Source organism: Cupressus sempervirens, chromosome 9, assembly GCF_028749045.1.
Source record: "Cupressus sempervirens isolate cs-2001-9-10 chromosome 9, ASM2874904v1, whole genome shotgun sequence".
Classification (NCBI taxonomy): domain Eukaryota; kingdom Viridiplantae; phylum Streptophyta; class Pinopsida; order Cupressales; family Cupressaceae; genus Cupressus; species Cupressus sempervirens.
Genome location: NC_143126.1, coordinates 73,600,845 through 73,622,338, shown reverse-complemented (window position 1 = coordinate 73,622,338; position 21,494 = coordinate 73,600,845). Strand labels below are relative to the sequence as shown.

The following is a 21,494-nucleotide window of genomic DNA, read 5'->3' as shown; positions in this document are numbered from 1 at the left end:
TGCCTTTAAAAAGGTGTGCCTTTAAGACACGATGGGATATGTGTGGATTCGTATTTGAACCATTAAGAATCCAACTTCCCGCTCTATGTGGGACTAAACCTTTTAATGGTTCTCTTCTTCTCTCCTCCATTACATGGTTTCCCTGCTACAGATATTCCTCTCAAAACATGTTGGAGTTCATTCTTCTATTTGCGTTGACTGTTCCTTGGAGTGTTTATCAGCTACGTGGGCATCCATTTTTACTAGCACAGGCTTCTACTTTCTGTTTTGTAATTGATAAGAACATTAAAATCGTGTGTTCATTGATCTGCAAATTGTAAGTCTTTTACGGCTTCAAATGCTCCCACTCTATGATGCATAATTTCTCTACTTTGATGGGCGACTTGGTCTCAATATGTTGGCTGCTCCTTTTCTCTATTTTGAAAGGCATCTTTCTGGTCTAAGCCGCAGGGTATCCCCTACCTCTTTTAAACGGCTTCACCCTTGTTTCGTTTGGCAGGTTTTACACTATCGTTTGGGTACTTGATTTTTCATGCCGGCTTCTTGTTTGTTGGCTGAATGTGGAGAGCAATCTTTGTCATGGTGCTGAGTCTTCATCACAATCTTCCACACCTTTATGCGTGTGGGTGTTTGATTATAGCATGTTCTAGCTTTTCACTACAGATTTCCTTCCTAAGCCGTGGGCTATTCCTTGCCGCACGTGGAGCTTTCTTCCCTTAGCGTCCCCTTGTTTCTTTTGCAGTGTGCTTTGCTGCTGGGTGTTAATTCTCCTTTGTAAGATTGCCTCTTTAACACTGGTGTGACTATTTTGGTTTAGCATGGAGTTTCTTATTTCCTCACAATATTCTCTAAGTGGCTCCCCTACATCTCTAGCTTGGCGCTGACATAGACTTCTTTCAGACATTGGCGTCTTAATATATGGTGTCGCCCCTATTTCCTTCTTCAGCATAAAATGTTCAAGAACAAATGCTTCTCTTTTATGTTTAAACTAGTCCTCTTTTTTTATATTGACTCCCTCCTTGATTATATTGACTCCTTCCTAGTGGCTATTGATAGGTGAAGAAAGTGGGCTTGCAGGTTTTTGTTTACTGAAAACTCTACTTAATAATGCAAAATTAAAAATCTCTCAACCTCATACAATATCATATACCAATTATCATATACCAATTGCATGTCTCTTCTAGGGTAAGTGGGATATTCCATCTCTTAAAAACATCAATTTCTATAACATGGATTCCCTAAAAACAGCCGTGACTATTGAGTTTGGGATTTATCTTCGTTAGTTAAAAGTCATCAATTTAAAAAAAAAATTGCCTCTAGGAAATCATGGTTTTATATTATTTGAAATGCATTGATTTGATGGAAAAAGGCATATAAGCATCCATGGCCTCCTCTTTCACCACACCACACGCCAACTTCAGAATTGCTCCACCTTGTAAAGATAACTCAACACTCAGTTCTCTCATGAAAATCGATCCCATTCATGGCTTTGCATAAAATGATGCCCCTCACGGTGGCTCACTTAATCTTGACGAGTGAAGCACTCATATATATATGGCTCCTACTAATTGTAACCAACCATCTTCTGAACAAGCACACTGTTGCTTGCCTTAAGTTGAGATCTTTTGAAAAGAGCATTGTAATTCATTACAATACCAAAATAAAGAAATTTTATCATAAGTTGTAGTTTTAAGTGAATCCTTGGGCTCCTTACCATTTAGGTGATGAGAAATCACACTTAAATCAACATCCCATTTATGAATTATAACCAAAGAAAACAAAACCAACTTACCAATTTGGTGTAATTAGTCGGGCCCCAAAGTGGGTCTAGCTAAAAAAAATTCGTTTTTAGACAATTGAATTGCAAAACTGATTCATTCACCATCTCATACTGATTAGAAACAAGTTTGATCAATAATTTGTTATTAAAAACCCATTTTATCACTTTCTACCAACTGTGAAAATTTGTGCCAGGAGGTCTGTTGATTGGACTTAAAAACTAACCCAAACACTTGACTGAGCTCTAAAATCTAACCCACTGATTCTTTATTCCACATATTTTCATGGTGTCAAATCTCGTCTCATGATGAATTTGTAGTCAAAAGATATTTGCTGTCAAAGTTACTTTCTCAGAATCACCTACATGAAAACATGTCAAAAAGCAATAAATTGGGTTTGGAATTAGCTTTGAAAACTAGGCAGATAGATACTTGGGAAGACAAAAATTGGGGCATTGGTTCTCTTGTTAGGAATAAGGTGTCTCAACCTTGTATAATTCCTATTCTTATTATTATTATTTTTTTTAAATGTATTTTTGCAAATAATATGTAAATGTGAGTGTACATGTCTAGTTGGCATGTTGATCACTTACATGTCTCGGCATCTTGAAGTGTGTGAAGGAGATCATGGCTGAAATGGTTATGATGGATTCCTATGACGCGTAAGAGCTATTTAAGGAATAAGCTATGACAGGTGTAAGAGCATCTTATGACATGAGGCCTATTTGGGTGCCCAAGAATGAGTGGTTGGTGTGTGTAAGAGAATATGCAAAAAATAGGTTGGTATGACGGATTCCCTTACACTTCTCTTGTGATCGCTATTTTTGGCGGATTCTATGACAAGCTATCATTGCCAATTCAAGGGATGGATGCCCCTTTCTTGGTACGGGATGTACATGTGGCATTATTCATGTTTCTTGGTGGTTGAGCCATGAAAAATGCCCAATTCCTTTGTGGGCATTTTTTTGGGTCTTAAGATGTTCATTGCATGTTGTAATGCAATAGTGTGATAGTTGAAAGTTTGCAAGTACTGAGGTGCTGCTGGAATCTTCTATCGTTGATGTTGAACTTGCATTGCAAGTGTATTGTAATCTTGTGTTGAAGATAATACATTGTGCAAGTTTTGGAGGGGTGGGGTTGTTTTACTGAAAAGTTTTTCCCCATTGGCAAATCTTTGTGTTATGTGTTCTTTCTCTATCTAATTTCTGTATGCATGGTTGGCTACATGATATTGAATCTGTAAGTGTAGAAGATTTTGAAAGGGTTTGCACCATACTTTCCTTATGAGATTAGTGTAGGAAGCTGTTTCTGCACCTGAGTTTCCTTACAAGTGGTATCAGAGCTTGATCAACTTTTGATCCTAGTTGTTGGGTAGGGTTTTTTGAGCTAATCTCAAGTTGAGTGAGAGTCTTGTGGAGAGTATCCTAAATCTTATTTGCAGATTGAGATGGCAAGTTCATCATATGGAAGAATGCAGGTGGAGAAATTTAATGGCACTAATTTTGAGTTGGTGAAACTCAAGATGGAAGACATGCTGGAAGATCGTGACCTATGAGAAGCGACTACAAGTGCTACAAGACCAGCAACTATAACTCAAGCAGATTGGGATATCAAAGATCGTAAAGCTAAGGGTCTCATAAGACTCTGTTTAACCGATGCAATCCTTCTGAATGTTCTAGATGAGAAAACCGCATATAGTTTGTGGGAGAGATTTGGAGCCGTGTATCAGGCCAAATCTCTAGTGAACAAGTTGTTCCTGAGGAAGAAGTTGTATTCTCTATGAATGGAGGAAGGTGGATCCTTAACGGATCATTTAAATGCATTTAATCTGCTAGCTGCACAGTTGACATCTGCTAGTGTCAAGTTAGAGGAGGAGGATCGTTGCTACACACTTTTGTGTTCTTTACCAGATTCATGGGACCATCTTGTGATGGCTCTCAAAAGCACATTAGTCACCTTCAAAATGGATGATGTGGTGTCTTCGCTGCTATCAGAGGAGATGCGGAGAAAGGCTTCTGTTTCGAAAAAAGAAGCCCTTGTTGTTCATGGGAGATCCACGAAAAGAGGAAAGACAAATGACAATAAGTCTGACAATAAGGGTAGATCCAAATCCCGTGGGAAGTCAAAGACTTTCAATAAGTCCAAGGCAAAATGTTGGAACTGTGAAAAGACTAGGCACTTTCGTAAAGACTGTAAAGAGCCTAAGAAGAAGAAGAAAGCCTTAGATTCTGGTTTTGAAAAATCTCAAGAAGATGGCGATGCATTCATCGTAGCTTTGATAGCCCATGCATCTGATGATGTGTGGTTGGTTGACTCGAGTGCATCTTTTCACATGACCTCTCATCAAAATTGGTTCTCAAGATATGAAGAGTTCGATGGTGGAAAGGTGTAGTTGGGTGATGATTCTCACCTAAAGATAGTTGGACGCGAAAGTGTCACTATCAAATTTCCTGATGGACAAGTAAAGGGAATCAATGGAGTTATGCACATTCCAGGTCTAGCATGAAACCTATTATCTGTAAGTATGCTGAACGATGTAGGTGTGCAAGTTGCTTTTTCGAAAGAAGGATGTAAGATGATTAGAGGATCGATGGTTCTTGCTAAGGGTACTAGGAGAGATACTTTGTTTTAGCTAGATGCATGTATTCCTCTATGTAACAATTCTTCATCCTCACCATCTGAACGAGCAGTGAAGAATTTTGTGGTTATCGGTTCTGATGGAAATGCAAACACTTTGGAAGGAAAGCTTCCTGCAGAAAAGACAATGTTGTGGAATATGAGATTTGGTCACATTGGTGAGAAGGGTCTTAGAACCCTAAAAAAAAAAAATCTCGTTGAGGGGTTAAATGATTGCAATCTTGAGTTTGACCTCTGTGAACACTGTGTATATGGTAAACAAAATCATGTTCAGTTTTACTCTAGTTCTCACAAATCTTCTGATGTTTTGGATCTTATTCATTCTGATATATTTAGTCCTGTAAAAGTTCCTTCGATCTCCAAGTCTGTATTTTTTGTATCTTTCATAGATGATTACAGTAGAAGGACATGGATTTATTTTCTTAAAAGTAAGACACAAGCCTTTAGTCAATTCAAGGAATTTAAAGCCCTTGTAGAGAATAAGACTAGTAAGAAGATTAAGTGTGTGAGAACTGACAATGGTTGTGAGTTTTGCTCAGTAGAGTTTGAACAGTTATGTAAAGAACAAGGTGTCGAGAGGCATAAGACAACTCCTTATACCTCAGAGCAAAATGGAGTTGTAGAGAGAATGAACAAGACACTGATGGAGAAGGCTAGGAGTATGCTTAGTGGAGCTGGTTTAGAACAAAGGTTTTGGACCGAAGCTATGGCCACTGCTTGCTATCTAGTTAACAGATCTCCTACATCAGCTCTTGTTGGTAAGACACCCATGGAGGTGTGGTCTGGTAAGAAGCCTTCAATTAGACATCTTTGTGTTTTTGGTTGTGAAGCTTATGCATATGTTCCAAAGGAGAAAAGATCTAAGTTGGAAAAAAAAGTTGTTAAATGTATTTTCATCGGGTACAGTGCTGGTGTGAAAGGATACAAGCTTTGGGATCCTGTGACTAGTAAGGTGTTGTATACTAGAAATGTTATTTTTAGAGAGCTAACATCTTCTCCTATTGTGCTACAACCAGATGAAAAAGAAAAGAAAAAAGATGTTGTTCAGTTGCCTCATACCCCTGAGAAGACTGAATAGAGAGACCATGTTGGGTCTAATAATGAGGAGAGCTCTAGCAGCTCTGATAGTTCAAAAGAAGAGGAAGAACAACCTCAAACTTAGCCCTTGAGGAGATCCATGAGAGAAAGAAAGAAATCAGAAGGGCTTGGTTATTCTATGTTAGATTCCAGTTGTGCTTTTGCTTTGATTACTAACACTGACGAGCCTAGATCTATGAAAGAGGGTTTGGGCATGGAAGATGCAGGTTCCTGGATTGAGGCTATGGATGATGAGATGGCTTCATTAGAGAAAAAAAAAACATGAGACCTTGTACCTTTTCCTAAAGGGAGAAAACCTGTTGGCTGTAAATGGGTGTTCAAGAAGAAATTCTATGCAGATGGCAGTGTTGAAAGGTACAAAGCTAGATTGGTTGCAAAGGGGTATTCACAGGTAGAGGGAATAGATTATGGTGAAATATTCTCTCCTGTTGCAAAGTTGACATCCATTAGATTTTTGTTATCTCTTGCTGCATCATATGATTTAGAGATAGAATAGATGGATGTGAAGATAGCTTTCCTTCATGGTGATTTGGAGGAAGAGATTTATATGTCACAGCCTGAGCACTACATTGTTAAAGGCAAAGAATCCTTTGTTTGCAGATTGAAGAAATCTCTATATGGTTTGAAGAAATCTCCTAGGATGTGGTACCTTAAGTTTGATGCCTTTGTGTTGTCAATTGGATTTGTAAGATCGAAATCAGATCATTGTGTTTATTTCAGAGTTGAAAATGATCACCTTCTTATTGTTGCATTATATGTTGATGATATGTTGCTATTCGGGAAGGGTAAAGGTATGATTTCTAATTTTAAATCTCAGTTGTCAGCACAGTTTGAGATGAAAGATCTTGGGGCAGCGAGGTACATCTTGGGTATGGAAATCAGTAGAGACAGGTCTAACAGAAAACTTTGGTTGAGTCAGAGTAAGTATGTAAAGTCTGTGTTGGACAGGTTCAACATGGCAGATTGTAGACCACTATATGTTCTTATTTCAGTGGGAACAAAGTTATCTGTAGATGATTGTCCAAAATATCCTAGTGAGGTGGAGGACATGAGTAGAGTACCTTATGCTAGTGCAGTTGGTAGTCTTATGTATGCTATGGTTTGTACTAGACCAGACATTGCCCAAGCAGTGGGAGTCCTAAGTTGGTTTATGGCTAATCCTAGACGGGTACATTGGGATGCAGTTAAGTGAGTATTTAGATATTTGAGGGGTACATCAGATTACTCCATATGTTATCATGGTAACTCTTCTGGATCTCCTCATTTAGTTTGTATTCATGGGTTTGTGAATTCAAATTGGGCAGCTGATATTGATCGCAGGAGATCCACTAGTGGTTATGTGTTCACTATGTTTGGTGGTGCCATCAGTTGGATGAGTAAGCGACAACCTGTGGTTGCTTTGTCCACTACAGAAGCTGAGTACATGGCTGCTACTCATTCTTGTAAGGAACCCATTTGGCTTAAGAGATTGTGTTCTGATGTTGGTGTTGATGTAGAATAGATTACTATTTGGTGTGACAGTCAGAGTTCTATTTGCCTTGCAAAGAATCCAACTTTCCATGCCAGAACGAAGCACATTGATGTGCAGTTTCACTTTGTGAGAGATATAGTGGAAGATGGAAAAGTAAATTTGGATAAGGTAGATATTGTGAAGAATGTTGCAAATGCATTAACGAAACCAGTGGGCACTGAGAAGTTCAGATGGTGTTCAGAGTCTATGGGCCTTTCGACCTATAGTGGTTAGTTCTTTTTATGTTCCTATTGCTCTTACAAGGTGTTCGACAAGTGGGGGAATGTTAGAAATAAGGTGTCTCAACCTTGTATAATTCCTATTCTTATTATTATTTGTTTTGTAAAATGTATTTTTGCAAATAATATGTAAATGTGAGTGTACATGTCTAGTTGGCATGTTGATCACTTACATGTGTCGGCATCTTGAAGTGTGTAAAGGAGATCATGGCTGAAATGGTTATGACAGATTCCTATGATGCATAAGAGCTATTTAAGGAATAAGCTATGATAGGTGTAAGAGCATCTTATGACATGAGGCCTATTTGGGTGCCCAAGAATGAGTGGTTGGTGTGTGTAAGAGAATATGCCAAAAATAGGTTGGTATGATGGATTCCCTTACACTTCTCTTGTGACTGCTATTTTTGGTGGATTATATGACAAGCTGTCATTGCCTATTCAAGGGACGGATGCCCCTTTCTTGGTATGGGATCTACATGTGGCATTGTGCATGTTTCTTGGTGGTTGAGCCATGAAAAACGTCCAATTCCTTTGTGGGCATTTTTTTGGGTCTTAAGATGTTCATTGCATGTTGTAATGCAATAATGTGATAGTTGAAAGTTTGCAGGTACTGAGGTGCTACTGGAATCTTCTATCGTTGATGTTGAACTTGCATTGCAAGTATATTGTAATCTTGTGTTGAAGATAATACATTGTGCAGGTTCTGGAGGGGTAGGGTTGTTTTACCGAAAGGTTTTTCCCCACCGAAAAATCTTTGTGTTATGTGTTCTTTCTCTATCTAATTTCTATATGCATGGTTGGCTGCAATAATGTTGTTTACATGATATTGAATCTGTAAGTGTAGAATATTTCAAAAGGGTTTGCACCATACTTTCCTTATGAGATTAGTGTAGGAAGTTGTTTTCGCACCTGAGTTTCCTTACATCTCTATCATGAGGACACAATGAATCTATGATTTGGGCTCATGACGAATCACAAGGCACAAATGGCGATCAGTCAAAGTAGGCTACTTGGATTTTGCAACTGGAAACACTGACGTAAAATATTTTTCGCAGATGAAAATAGCCTAGAAAAGTGTGCAAATGGATTCGTCAAGACCTAAAAAATGAGACACTTGGATTATTTTCAGAGGACAATGTAGTGGTATAATCCATTTGACCTTACCAATCACGAGTTTCAAGTTATGATGTCATGAATAGGGGTTCCGACAAATCTGCAAATGCTGACACTAGTAAAAAGATAGAAATTGCATTTGGAATGGCATTTGAAAACTGATCAAACAGATTTGTCATGAGTTGAAACTAGAAACAAAACAAGCCTCTGATGCTTAAAATGCAATGCAAAAGGAATTTTAGTATTTGGGTCAACTGGTCAGAAGTTATAACTCGTCAAACAGGGCTTCCTAGAATTAGGTGCAATGTGTAAACATATGAAAATAGGAACTGACCAACTTTGAGGGATTCAAAATCTAATCAAATGAACTCAAAACAAATCAAAATCTAAAACATAGGTTCTCTGGTATGGACACTAGACACTTCCAAAGTGGTGAATCATGACACAATTTTGGGTGCGAGATATTCAGGTGCAAACAAGGCCTCCCTATCACTATTTGACACAGGATAAAATGCAGATTAGACATTGGCTCAAAACAGGACTTTGCCAAATAGCTCAGAATATCAATTTATCATTACAAAATATGTGAATGGGCTAAATGAAGGGTGTTAGAAACATTAAACACCATTTATGCATTAACTCAACAGTAGGGTACATAGGCTTCACAAAGCATTTATAGGCCTGGTTTTCTCAAAATTTTAGAAATGTGACTAAAAGTGAAGCATGTAATTTTTAGTCCCAACATTGGATATGGCATTCATGAGTTTGGTTATAGGCTTTGGGATTTTGATAATCATAAAATTATAAGAAGTAGGGATGTCATATTCAATGAGAAAGTGTTGTACAAAGATCTATTGTAGCAACATGAGAAGAAACAAGATGATTATGTAGTGCTGGATGATACTCCAAAAGGTGATGTTCCAGCCATTCCTCATGATGTGCAACAATTGCAACAACAAATACCACACACACTAGTGAATGTTAGATGGTCAACAAGGAAAATTAGACCTCCATAAAGATTTTCTCCCTCTTTGTATTCTTTTTTACTTATTGATGCTGGTGAACCTGAAAGTTATGATGAAGCTATGTAGGTGGATACTAAGATTCAGTGGGAGTCTACAATGAAAGATGAAATATACTCTTTGCTAAAGAATAAGGCATGAGATTTGTGGAAGTTGCCTATAGGTAAAAAGGCTTAACATAATAAGTAGGTTTATAAGTTAAAAGAAGAGGATGGAGGTAAGAAAAGATTTAAAGCCAAGTTGGTTGTAAAAGGATTTGCACAAAAAAAGAGAATTGATTTTGATGAGATATTTTCTCCTATTGTTAAAATGACTTCTATCCGTACTGTTTTAGGTCTAGTGGTTACTAAAGATTTTCATTTAGAGTAGTTAGATGTTACAATAGCCTTCCTTCATGGTGATTTGGATGAAGAGATATATATGTTTCAATCACAGGGATTTTTGGTCAAAGGTAAGGAGAACTTAGTGTGCAAATTGAAGAAAATTTTATATGGCTTGAAGCAAGCACCTCAGCAATGGTATCTGAAATTTGATAGTTTTATGCATGAGCATGGTTACAATAGGTGTCATTCAGATCATTGTGTTTACTTTAAGAGTTTGGATGATGATAGCTACATTATTTTATGTTTATATGTTGATGATATGCTTGTAGTTGGGTCTAACATGGATCACATTAAGGGGCTGAAACACCAATTAACACATGCATTTACTATGAAGGATTTGGGGGCTATGAAACAAATCCTTGGTATGAAGATTTGTAGAGATAGGAAGAACAGAACATTGACGCTATCTTAGAATGATTATGTTGATAAGGTGTTGCAACATTTCTCTATGGAGAATGCTAAAGTTGTCAGCACACCTTTACCTAGTCATTTGAAGTTTACTAATGAGATGTGACTTAAAACACAAGAAGAGGAGGACAAGATGTCCAAGGTACCCTATGCTTCAATTGTAGGAAGCTTGATGTATGCCATGGTATGTACTAGGCTAGATATAGCACATGCAGTGGGAGTTGTTAGTAGGTATATGAATCATCTAGAAATTTAGCATTGGAATGCAATCAAATGGATTCTCACATATTTGAGAGGAACATCTATAAGTGTTTACACTTTGGAGGCTCTAGTGCTGATTTACAGGGCTATGTTGACTCATATTTGGCAGGGGATATCGATACTAAGTGAAGTACTACATGTTACATCTTTACTATTGGTGGGGCAGCCGTGAGCTGGGTTTCTAGGTTACAAAAGGTTAATACTTTATCCACTACAGAGGCAAAGTATGTAGCTACTACAGAGGCAGCCAAGGAGATGATATGGCTTCAGTTCTTCTTGGAAGAATTGGGACATCCTTAGAAGGATAATTATTTTTTCACAGATAATCAAAGTGTCATTCATCTTGCAAAGAATTCAGCTCTACATTCAAAGACCAAACCCATATAGTTGTGGTACCATTTCATTTGGTTAGTTTTGGAGGATGGACAGTTAAAGCTGGAGAAGATACATACCAGTGAAAATCTAGTAGATATGTTGGTGAAGGTAGTAACAAGGGAGAAGTTGAACTCCTCTTTAACTTTAGTTGGTCTTCTAGATTGAATGTGAATAAAAGAATAGTAGAGTCTAGGGTGGTTTGATCCACTGGGAGCCCCATGTGGTAGCGGTATTGCTAGGTTGGTGCCTACAAACCCTGTTGAGAAGAAAATTATTGTGAAATGGACACTATTATTACCATGGAACATGTCATTGCTAATGACATTGACGTTATTCCTATTTCAATTGGGTCACAAGATAGGGCATTTTACAAAGATAACAAAGCTATTGCATCATTTAGTGCTCTCAAAAAGAGTATTTTCATTTTTTCCTATGTTGGAAATGGTGGGCCTAATGCATCTACCCTTAACAATCCAAAAGAAAATTTAGAATGTCATTCAATAAAATCTCATCTTCATCTAAACCTATGTAGGAAAAAATGAGAAAGGGACAAACAACAGCGAGAACACAAGGAAGATTTTTTGAGAATTGCACACACACACACACACACACACACACACATATATATATATATGTATGTATATGTACATATATGTACATATACATATATATATATATATATATATAGATGTATGTATATATATATGTACATATATGTATATATGTATATATGTATATGTACATATATGTACATATATATGCATATATATATACATACATATATATATATATATATATGTATATGTACATATATGTACATATACATACATATACATGTACATATATGTACATATACATATATATATATATATATGTATGTATATATATATGCATATATATGTACATATATGTACATATACATATATACATATATACATATATGTACATATATATATACATACATATATATATATATATACATACATATATATATATGTACATATATATATATATATATATATATATGTATATGTACATATATGTACATATACATACATATACATATACATATACATATGCATATGCATGGACATATATGTACAGATACATACATACATACATACATATATATATATATATATATATATATATATGTATGTATGTATGTATGTATATGTGTGTATGTACACACACACACATATACATATATGTATATATATACATACATACATATATATGTATGTATGTATATTGTATGTATATATATCATGTGTGTGTGTGTATCCTCATGCAAATATCATATATAATTATCATAATTGTTTTTCATTATATAAAATAATACTAAATTATTTTTATGATTGTGTGAAATCTTCTTAAATTAATTTAAAAATAATTTATTTGGTTCAAATGCTTCGAGAGGGGTCATAGATTAACCTATGACCCCTCTCAAAACATTTCATCACAACGTATGTCCCTAGGGGCCCTAAGGCTCCTATGGATGCATTTGGTTGGTTCAAATGCATCGAAAGTGGCTATAGGTTAACTTATGACCTTTCTTGATGCATTTCATGAGAACGTATGACCCCAGCGCCCCTACGGCCGCTAGGGATACATTTGGTTGGTTCAAATCCATTGAGAACCTATGACCCCTCTCGACGCATTTGATGATAATGTATGTCACTAGGGGCCATAGGACCCTTAGGGACACATTTGTTTTTTCTGTATATATTGAGAGGGGTAATTGGTTAACCTATGACCTCTCTCAACTCGTTTCATGAAAACTTGTGTCCCTAGGGGCCCTAGGACCCTTAACGACACATTTGGTTAATTTGAATGTGTTGAGAGGGGTCATAGGTTAACCTATGACCCCTCTCAATGCATTTCATGACAACATATGTCCCTAGGGGCCCTAGGACCCTACAAACATATTTGATTGGTTTCAATGGGTCAAGAGGGGTCATAGATTAACTTATGATCCATCTCAGGGTATTTCATGACAACGTATGTTCCTAGGGGCCCTAGGGCCCTTAGCGACCCATTTGGTTGGTTTGAATGCATCAAGAGGGGTTATAGGTTAACTTATGACCCCTAACAATGCATTTCATGACAATTTATGGCCCTAGGTCCCATAGGGATGAATTTGGTTGGTTTCAATGCGACGAGAGTGGTCATAGGTTAACTTATGACCACTCTCAATGCATTTCATGACAATGTATGACCCTACGGACCTTAGGGCGCCTAGAAACCCATTTGGTTGGTTTGAATGCATCAAGAGCGATCATTGGTTAACCTATGACCCCTCTCAATATATTTCATGACAACATATGTCCCTAGGGTCCCTAAGGCCCCTAAGGATGGATTTGGTTGGTTTGAATGCATCGAGAGGGGTCAAAGGTTAACCTATGATCTCTCTCGATGAATTTCATGATAATTTATGTCCCTAGGGTCCCTAGGACCCTTAGGGATGCATTTGGTTGGTTCAAAAGCATTGAGAGGGGTCATAGGTTAACTTATGACCACTATTGATGCATTTCATGACAACATATGTCCCTAGGGGCCCTAAGACCCTTAGGAAGACATTTGGTTTGTTCGAATGCATCGAGAGGGGTAATAGGTTAACCTATGACCTCTCTAATTGCATTTCATGTCAAAATATGTCTCTAGGGGTCATAAGAACCCTAGAGATCCATTTAATTGGTTAGAATGTGTCAAGAGAAGTCATATTTTAACCTATGACCCTCTCGATCCATTTCATGACAATGTATGTCCCTAGGGGCCCCTAGGAACACATTTGGTTGGTTCAAATGCATTTAATGACAATGTATGGCCCTAGGGCCCTTAGGGATGCATTTTTTTTGTTTGAATACATGTAGAGTGGTCATAACACCTCTTGATGCATTTCATGACAATGTATGTCCCTAAGGCACCTAGGGACCCATTTGGTTGGTTAAAATGCATTAAGAGTAGTCATAGGTTAACCTATGACCCCTCTCAATGTATTTCATGACAACATATGTCCATAGGGATGGATTTGGTTGGTTTGAATCCATTAAGAGTGGTCATTGGTTAACCTATGACCCCTTCTAAAAGTATTTTATGACAACATATGTCTCTAGGGGCCATATGGACCCTATGGATGCATTTGGTTGGTTCAAATGTGTTGATGGGTGTCATAGATTAACCTATGACATCTCTCCATGCATTTCATGACAACGTATGTCCCTAGGGGCCTTGGGGCCCCTAGGGACACATTTGGTTGGTTCGAATGTGTCAAGAGGGGTGATATGTTATCTTATGATCCCTCTCAATACATTTCATGATAACATATATCCCTTGGGGCCCTAGGGCGCCTAGAGACCTATTTGTTGGCTCTAATGCATCAAGAGGTGTCATAGATTAACCTATGACCCCTCTAGATGCATTTCATGAAAATTTATGTCACTAGTGGCCCTAGAACCCCTTGAAACCCATTTCATTTTTTCGAATGTGTCAAGAGGGGTCATATGTTTTGACACATTTGATGACAATGTATGTCCCTAGGTTCCCTAGGGCCCATAGGGACCCATTTGGTTGGTTCGATTGTGTCGAGAGGGGTCATAGGTTAACCTATGACACCTTTCAAAGCATTTTATGACAACATATATCCCTATGGGGACTAGGGACCATAGGGACACATTTGGTTGTTTCGAATGCATTGAAAGGGTCTCAACAAATTTCATGACAACATATGTTCCTACTAGCCGTATGACCCCTAGGGACACATTTGGCTTATTCAAATGCATTAAGTGGGGTCATAGGTTAACCTACGACCCTTCTCAATGCATTTCGTGACAACATATGTCCCTAGAGGCCCTAAGACCCCTAGGGATGCATTTGGTTGGTTGTCAACATATGTCCCTAGGGGCCCTACGCATTTGGTTGGTTTGAATGCATCGAGAGGGGTCATAGATTAACCTATGATAGCTCTCAACACATTTCATGACAATGCATGTCCCTAGGGACCCATTTTGTTGGTTTGATTATGTTGAGAGGGGCCATAGATTAACCTATGACCCCTCTCAATGCATTTCATGACAACTTATGTCCCTATGGTCCCTAGCACCCCTTGGGATCCATTTTTTTTGTTTAAATGCATTGAGAGGTGTCATAGATTAACCTATGACCGCTCTCATCATGTTTCATGAAATGTATGTCTATAGGACTCCTAGGCCCTTGAGCGAGCCATTTGGTTGGTTTGAATGTGTTGAGAGGGGTCATAGGTTCTCTCGATGCATTTCATGAAAATGTATCTTCCTAGGATCCCTACAACCCCTAGGGACACATTTAATTGGTTCGAATGCTTTGAGAGAGGTTATAGGTTAACCTATGACCCCTCTAGACACATTTTAGGAAAACATATGTCCCTAAGGGCCCTAGGATCCATACGGATGCATTTGGTTGGTACGAATGCATTGCGAGGGGTCATAGGTTAACCTATGACCCCTTTCGAAATATTCATGACAATGTATCTAGGGACGCATTTGGTTGGTTAAAATGCATTGAGAAGGGTCATTACTTAACTTATGACCCCTTTTTATGCATTTGATGAAAAAATTTGTCCCTAGGGGCCCTAGGATAGATAGGGACACATTTGAATGGTTCAAATGGGTCGAGAGGGGTCATAGGTTAACCTATGACCTTTCTTGACCCATTTAATTACAATGTATGTCCCTAGGGGCCCTAGTACCCCTAGGGACACATTTTCTTACTTCAAATACATCGAGAGGGGTCATAGATTAACTTATGACACCTCTCGATGTATTTCATGACAATGTATGTCCCTAGGGGCCTTAGATGGATTTGGTTAGTTAGAATGCATTGAGAATCTATGACCCATCTAGATGCATTTAATAACAATGTATGTCCCTAGGGGCCTTAGGACCCCTAGGGATGCATTTGGTTGGTTTGAATGTGTCAGGAGGGCTCATAGGTTAACCTATGAGCCCCGAACCCTCTTGATGCATTTCATGGGAACATATTTTCCTAGGGGCCATAAGGCCCCTAAGAACGCATTTGGTTGGTTAGAATGCATTGAGAGGGGTCATAGGTAAACCTTTGACACCTCTTGATGCATTTCATTAGAACATATGTTCCTAGGGGCCCTAGGGCACATAGCGGCACATTTGGTTGGTTTGAATGCATCAAGAGGGGCCATAGGTTAACTTATGAAACCTCTCAATGCATTTCATGACAACATATGCCCCTAGGGGCCCTAGGGCCCCTACAGACACATTTTGTTGGTTTGAATGCATACAGAGGGGTCATAGTTTAACCTATGACCCCTATCAATGCATTTCATGACAACATATGTCCCTAGGTTCCCTAGGACTCCTAGGGACACATTTGGTTGGTTAAAATGCATCGAGGGTGGTGATAGGTTAACTTATGACCTTTCTCAACACATTTCATGACAACGTATGTTCCTAGGGGTCCTAGGACCCCTAAGGATGCACCTATGACCCCTCTCAATGCATTTTATGACAACATATGTCCCTAGGGGTGCTTTGGCCCCTAAGGATGAATTTGGTTGGTTCAAATGCATTGAGGGGTGATAGGTTTTCCTATGACCCCTCTCATTGCATTTCATGACAATAGATGTCCCTAAGAGCCGTAAGACGTATAGGGATGCATTTGGTAGGTTTGAATGTGTCGAGAGGGGTCATAGGTTAACCTATGACCCCTTTCGACACATTTCATGATAAGGTATGTCTGTAGGAGCCCTAGAAACCCTAGGGACACATTTGGTTGGTTTGAATACATTGAGAAGGGTCATAGGTTAACCTATGACCCCTCTCAACATATTTCATCACAATGTATGTCCATAGGGGCCATATGAACCCTAGGGACACATTTGGTTAATTTTATGACAACGTATGTCCCTAGGTGTCAGAGGACCCCTAGGGACACATTTGGTTGGTTTGAATGCATCAAGAACCATCATAGGTTGACATATGAACCCTCTTGACACATTTCATGACAACGTATGTCCTACGGCCCATAGGGACCTATTTGGTTGGTTTGACTGCATCAAAAGGGATCATAGATTAGCCTATGACCCCTCTTGATGCATTTCATGACAACTTATATCCCTAGGGGCCCTAAGACCCCTAGGGACGCATTTGGTTGGTTTGAATGTGTTGAGAGGGGTCATAGATTAACCTATGACCTCTTTCGATGCATTTCATGATAACATATTTTTGGAGGGCCCCAAAGGACCCATTTGGTTGGTTTGAATGCATTGAGAGGGTTCATAGCTTAACCTATGACCTCTCTCAACATATTTGATGACAACATATGTCAATAGAGGCCCTAGGGCCCCTAAGGACACATTTGGTTTGTTTGAATGCATTGCGAGGGGTCATAAGTTTATCTATGACCCCTCTGGATGCATTTCATGACAACATATGTCCCTAATGGCCCTAGCACTTGTATGGACAGATTTGGTTGGTTTGAATCCATTAAGAGGGGTCATAGTTTAACCTATGGCCCCTCTCGACATATATCATGACAACCCTAGCGTCACATTTGGTTGGTTCTAATACATCAAGAGGGCTCATAGGTTGACCTATGACCCCTTTGGATACATTTCATGACAACATATGTGCCTAGGGACCCTAGGACCTATAGGGATGCATTTCATTGTTTTGAATGCATTGAGAGGGATGTAACTCATGATAACATATGTCCCTAGGGGCCCTAGGAGCCCTTGAGATTCATTTGGTTGGTTCGAATGCACCAAGAGGGGTCATAGATTCTCTCGATGCATTTCATGACAATGTATGTCCTTAGCATCCCTAAGACCCCTAGGGACACATTTGGTTGGTTCAAATGTGTCGAGAGGGGTCATAGATTAACCTATGACCCCCCTCAATGCATTTTATGACAAAATATTTCTCTAGGGCCCCTAGGGCCCCTAGGGATGCATTTGATTGGTTCGAATGCCTTGAGAGGGGTCATAGATTAACCTATGACCCCTCTCGATGAATTTCATGACAACATATTTTTCTATGGGACTTAGGGACCCATTTGGGTGGTTTGAATGCATCGAGAGGGGTCAGATTTTCCTATGACCCCTCTCGATGCATTTCATGACAACCTATGTCCCTAGGGGCTCTAGGACCCGTAGGGATGCATTTGGTTGGTTCAAATGCATCGAGAGGGGTCCTTCTTGATGCATTTAGTTACAACATATGTCCTTAGGGGCCCTTACGCCCCTAGGGACCCATTTGGTTGGTTCGAATGCATAGAGAGGGGTCATAGGTTAACCTATGATGCCTGACCTCTATCGATGCATTTCATGTCAACATATATATCCCTAGGGGCCCGAGGGCCCCTATGGAGGCATTTGGTTGGTTTGAATGCATCGATAGTGGTCGTAGGTTAACCTATGACCTCTCTTGATGAATTTCATGACAACATATATCCCTAGGGGCTCTAGCGCCCCTAGGGATATATTTGGTTGGTTCAAATGAGTTGAAATGGGTCATAGGTTAACCTATGACCTCTGTTAATGCATGTTATGACTACATATGTTGGTTCAAGTGCAGTGAAATAGGTGATAGGTTAACCTATGACCCCTCTTGACACATTTCATGACAACATATGTCCCTAAGGACCGTAGGGCCCCTAGGGACTTATTGGAAATGCATCAAAAGGGGTAACTACGAGCCCTAGGGACATATGTTGTGATGGAATGTGTCGAGAGTGATCATAGGTTAACCTATGCCCCCTTTCATTGCATTTCATGACAATATTATATTTAATAATAATAATATAATATTGTATATATTAATATAACAATTATATAGTACTGTATATTTTAATGTAATAATAATATATTACTAGATATTATATTTAATAATAATATTTATCATATATATTACTATATTATATTTAGTTATAATAATAATTATATATAACTATGTTATATTTAATAATAATAATCATAATAATCATACATATTACTATGTATAATAATAATATAATATTACTACATATAATAATAAATATAATCATATATAATAATAGTTAATAAAAATAATCATAATCATATGTAATAATAATAATGCCCACACTTTCCAAATTTTTGTTTCCCTCTAATATGGGTCATTTCCCTCCAAAATTTACAATGTGGGTGGTTTCCCTCAAATTTTTGGCAATTAAAAATTTGGACTTTTTGGGTACCTGATTTTATATCAACTATCTGATCTGTAATCGGATAGCCGATTTGAAATCAGGTATATGGTTAGGCTTGGTATTTGCCAAACCTATTTGGTCAACTCAAAAAACATGTTTGAGAAGGGTTTCATTGACATTCAAACTTCAAGTAGCCATTTGACAGTATTATTTTATCAAAATTCAATGAAACAAAAAGGGATTTTTTATAACACTCTCAAGATTCCATCGATATAATTGCTGCCAAATTCTGAGTTCAATAACTATTTATTAGTTAATTTTCAATGAAGATGATTGTAAAGTGCTAATTGACATACTGATTGAAAAGTATCTATAACTTCCAAATGGTATAACATTTTTTAAATCCAAAGGTGTCATCACATTCTATGCTTTTCCTAGTATAAGAAAAAATAATAATTTTAATTTGGTAAAGTTTTCAATTAGTTAAGGTGGTCAGACATGGGAGTTTCTTTTATTCTGAAAAAGTTATAGTAGAAAATTTATATTTAATTATTCATTTGGAATAAAAATACCCAAAAATATGTGTCACATCCAGGCATGAGTCTACTTTTTATATCTATAATTATACTAAAAAATATTATCATTTAATTTTGATTAAGATGGTCAGACATACACCTACTTTATATTTTCGCCCCAATTTTTTTGTAATACTATATTAAAATCCAAAATTTTGACCAATCAAATATATTTTTCTCCAGATAAAGCTTAGTAGTTTACAAACTACATTCAGTTTTCTATAGAATATTATCTTACAACTTTTTGATATAAAGTCCAGAACCACTTTAAGATTATGTGTTAGGTTGACACAACCCTAATTTGTTGTTTTTTCACTACCACCTAACCAACCCATCTTCAATGTCTCTAGTTGTATTTAGGATAATAAGAAAAAAGTCAATGTATCATTAAATCGGTGGTCTCATCATGATGCAAGACCATTATCCAAATTTGCAACTCCTTCCATTGTGTGGATGATAGCATGTTATGTTTATACAAAACTCTGAGGAAGAGATTTTAAATGCATTGGAATTTTTCAACCTTTATTGTTCTATTTCTGGGTCAAAGTTAGCACATCATAAAATTAAATTCCTTTGACACAAACAAAAAAAAAAACTTTGATTTTACTCTGAAATTATTTTAGATTATTTTTTTACATTCTCATTTGTAGAAAGATGTCAAAGATGAATTAAAAACTAGTGAACTCTTGGATAGAATCAAGTACCAACTTCTTCAACTTCATAGTTATGATACTTTAAGTTCAAAATAGTTTCAACAAGTGTTAATTCAGATTATGATCAAGAATTGTAAGCTCGTATTGAACCCATTTTGTTGCTAATGTATTGACTATTATGCTTCAAGTTTTTGAATAGTATTATGCTTTCTATAATGTTTTCAATCTGGACTTCATCTATTCTTGTGACAGTGGATCTCTTGTGCCACTATGTGTTTCCTTCCATATTTTTCTCTTACCCCTTATTGTTTCAATTTTTGAGACCCTCTTTTTAAACTTTATTTTTTCCTATTTATAAAAATTTAGTTCTATTGATATTGCTGTCATAAAACCAAAATAATAGCTCTAACATGGTATTCACCAACATCATCAAGTAGCTGATATTCTACAATTTTATTTTGTTCCTCTATTGAAAAATATTGAATGAATTCATCTTCTTTAATACCTTGGTTTGCTGCTTTGTTCTCTGTCATGAATTCATTTGTCATAGTTTCTTTGGAGGTTTCTACTACTCTCATTTGATGATTTTCTTTTACTATAGAATTATGATCTATTTTAGGTCTTAGCCCCATTGAAAAATATATCCATGTGAATGCTAGAAACTAATCTGGGGTTTTTTTGTGTTCATCTTCTCAAATTGTCCTTTTTCTTCTTCCTTTACTTTTCCAAGTGAGTGAGTTTGTCATGTTGTACCTTTTGTAGAAATTTATCTTTAGTTTTTCAAGTCATTTATCCCACTATTTTTATCACTCTATTTACTATAGTGGATAATATGTGATTTATCTCCTCATCCATTATTTCTCATCTCACTTGTTTATGTATTCTCTTTGTTTGTCTAATGATTCTTTGACTATTTTTTCCAATGCTCTATCCAGATAGTGGAACTATTGAATGCCACATTTTTGTAGTAGGTAGGCATAACTTTAAGAAACACTCCTTTGTAAAAATTTATAAAAAATTGACAAATTAAAAATTATTTTAGGGGGAATATTTATTTTATATTGGCAATTTTCTCCAAAAGTAGGAAAAAAAAATCTCATTGGTGATTTTTTTCCAATTCTATTGAATTTCTATAAAATCTTGGTGAATTTTTCAATAGTGAAGAAAATCAAAACTAATAAGCCATAGGTGCATAAGTACACATACCTAGAAACTATTATTCTATTATTATTATATATAGCCTAATTAATTATTAGACTTAAAGGCT

General features: G+C 37.2%; 1 pseudogene; it reads right to left on the bottom strand.

The window, feature by feature from the left end:
* Positions 1-646: 646 nt before the first annotated feature.
* The window catches only part of LOC149537677 (chromatin remodeling protein DDM1-like), a 177,776-nt pseudogene continuing 156,928 nt past the window's right edge, over positions 647-21,494 (bottom strand).